General features: G+C 42.3%; 1 pseudogene; it reads right to left on the minus strand.

The window, feature by feature from the left end:
• Positions 1-272: 272 nt before the first annotated feature.
• LOC113016548 (uncharacterized) lies at positions 273-960 on the minus strand (annotated as a pseudogene).
• Positions 961-2,709: the final 1,749 nt, after the last annotated feature.

The raw sequence follows: 2,709 nt of genomic DNA on the forward strand, positions 1-2,709 counted from the left end.
TTCCCTCTGAACCACATGTCAACTGACATTTCCCCTTCTCATGGGGTCAGATCTACTGCCCAGGTAGGAAGACATTCATATAGAAGCTGGGAAAAGAGGATAGACTTCTTGTGCTCTGAGCTCCTGTTGAATCTAATCAAGAAATTTGTGTACTTGTTTCTTCAATGTATAAAATGCATAATTGATGCAATTCAAAGTAGGTTGCTAAAGTCATAAATACTACAGCTGCTGTGGACTTAGCCGCCATGAGATTATCCATTGGCCTTCTTCCTCCTAGCGTTTTTCCCGCTCGGTTGCAGGGTCCGCTTTTCTGCAAAGTCGTCTCCACTTGGGTCGGTCAAGGGCGTCGGTCAGATCGGCTTCGATCTTCTTCACGTCGTCCTTGATTCGGTCCATCCATCTCCGCTTTGGTCTGCCTCTAGGTCGACGTCCTTGGGGGCTGAGCCGCAATGCTGTTCTCACCACTGAGTTCTCATCGCTCCGTACCACATGTCCGTACCACCGCAGCCTCGCTTCTTGCATCTTATCTGTGATTGGCGCGATTCCCATCCTCTTTCTAACGTCGGTGTTCATGACGTGGTCCCATCGTGTCAGGCCTAGGCACCATCGCAGCATCCGCATTTCCATCGTGTGAAGGGCTTGTTCGTGCTTTGCGGTGGCTGGCCAGCACTCGGATCCATAGAGGGCGACGGGGCGCACTACACTCTTGTAGATCTTTGACTTGAGGCGATTGGGCATTCTTCGGTCACACAGGACGCCGGTGACTTGGCGCCATTTCATCCACGCTGCGTTGATCCTGGCTCATACATCTAGTAGGATATCGCCGTAATTGCTGATCATCGATCCGAGGTATTTGAAATGAGGTACTTTCGCCAGATCTTCTCCATCGACGCTGATCGTGCCGTCGGTCTGGGGGCCAGCCTCTAAGTATTCGGTCTTGTTGGTGTTTAGATTATCCATTGGCCTGTGATGAGCATTTTCACCATCGCCATCTTTAGTGTTTTGAAACCAGATGAGATAGGTCAAGAAAGGATCTCGCTTCCTCTGATCCGCACGCTCAGTGGCTAATGAATTTTCACAAGTCATTAGCCAACAAGCATACCCTGAATAATCCTCGTCTGTGGTAGTTAGAATGACCAAATCTGGTAAATGGGCTTCAAGTAATGCAGTATGACCTGAATCGAGTGACTGACCCCAACAATTGCTTGCCAAGCAAGTGTTTCTATTAAAGTCAGGGATTTTGCATAATAAAGTTAAAAATTAATTTAAATCCATCTGTTACATCTCAGCTAACGTTGGCTGCACAGAGAAATTCTTCTGGTTTGCCTGCTGTTCAGAGCCTAATCTGCAAAAAGCTATGTGCAGACAAAAAAGTGAACTGTTCATGCACGAACTCTGGACAGTATTACAGGTTAGAAGAGTGTATGACTCTACAATAATAGAAAGAAAATCCCAACAATCAGATATCCCCCTATAAAAAAGCACTTAATGATGAAAACTCCCTTTTAACACAACGAAGCCTCTGGCCAAAACAGATTCAGGGAGGAAAGCTTAGTGCACCTGGTATTCCCAGGCTATCTCTCATCCAAGGACTAACCAGGCACAACCCTACTTAGCTTTCAAGATAGGACAAAGTCTGGCATGTTTATGGTGGTATGGCACGAGACCTCAGGAGGAAGTCTCTCCAAATGTATGACAAGCACCCTTTGATCAACAACATTGGTCATTTTAGTTTAATTTAATGCTATTAGAGACATCATAAAAGAGAGAGAGCTGAGTTTAAATCAAAGGGGGATTCTATGTTTTGTTCTATGTTTTGCTTGACTGATAAGTCTTTTAACTATACTGCATAAATAACATGAATGTTCTGATTATATAACATATTTAATCTCTTAAGCCAGTATCCAGCTAGATTTTTCTAACTACAGTTTATTAGCTCAGGAGTTTATTTACAGATCCTTTAGCTAACTGTTGCAGACCATTGTAAATATTCTTACTATCATTCTAACTTTTGTTGTCTTTCATATATATATAAACATCTCCAATTTTTTTTTAGCTATTTCAATTAGGATTAATTAAACTCCCAAAGAAGGGTGATCTGGGCGACTATAGCAAGTTGCGAGGAATCACAATGCTTTCAGTTCCTGGAGAAAGTATTCTGTCTAGTCCTCCTGAACCGATTACAGCGGGCAGTCAACAAAATGTTACGTGACGAGCAGGGCGGATTTCGATGTGGTTGATCAGGCGTGGAGCAGATCGTTACTTTGCGCTCCATCATCGAACAGACCCTGGAACACCAAAGAAGCTCTCGATCAACTTCATTGATTTTGAGAAGGGCTAAAACTATTAGAAAATCTTCTTTTTTTTGGCTAACTAGCTAATGCGTTTATTAGGCAACTATATTTAGATACATTTAAGCTATTTAAGACAATTTAAACTCTTTCAAACAGCGTCTGATACTATTTAAGGGGTTAAAAAATTACTTCTTCTTTTCCTTTTAGTTATCTTTGCTAACTGTTCACACCATTGCTTTGCTTTGATTTCTCCTGCATTATGCCCCAAATTTATTTGATCAGATGCTATAGTTCAATATCCCATGATCTCTACTTCATTAAATTACTTCTAGGTACAACATGGGATACAAAAACTCTGCACTAATACTGCCAGGCTGCTGTTTCTAAATAAAAATGTACACAGCAAAATCTCCAG

Source organism: Astatotilapia calliptera, chromosome 23, assembly GCF_900246225.1.
Source record: "Astatotilapia calliptera chromosome 23, fAstCal1.2, whole genome shotgun sequence".
Classification (NCBI taxonomy): Eukaryota; Metazoa; Chordata; class Actinopteri; order Cichliformes; family Cichlidae; genus Astatotilapia; species Astatotilapia calliptera.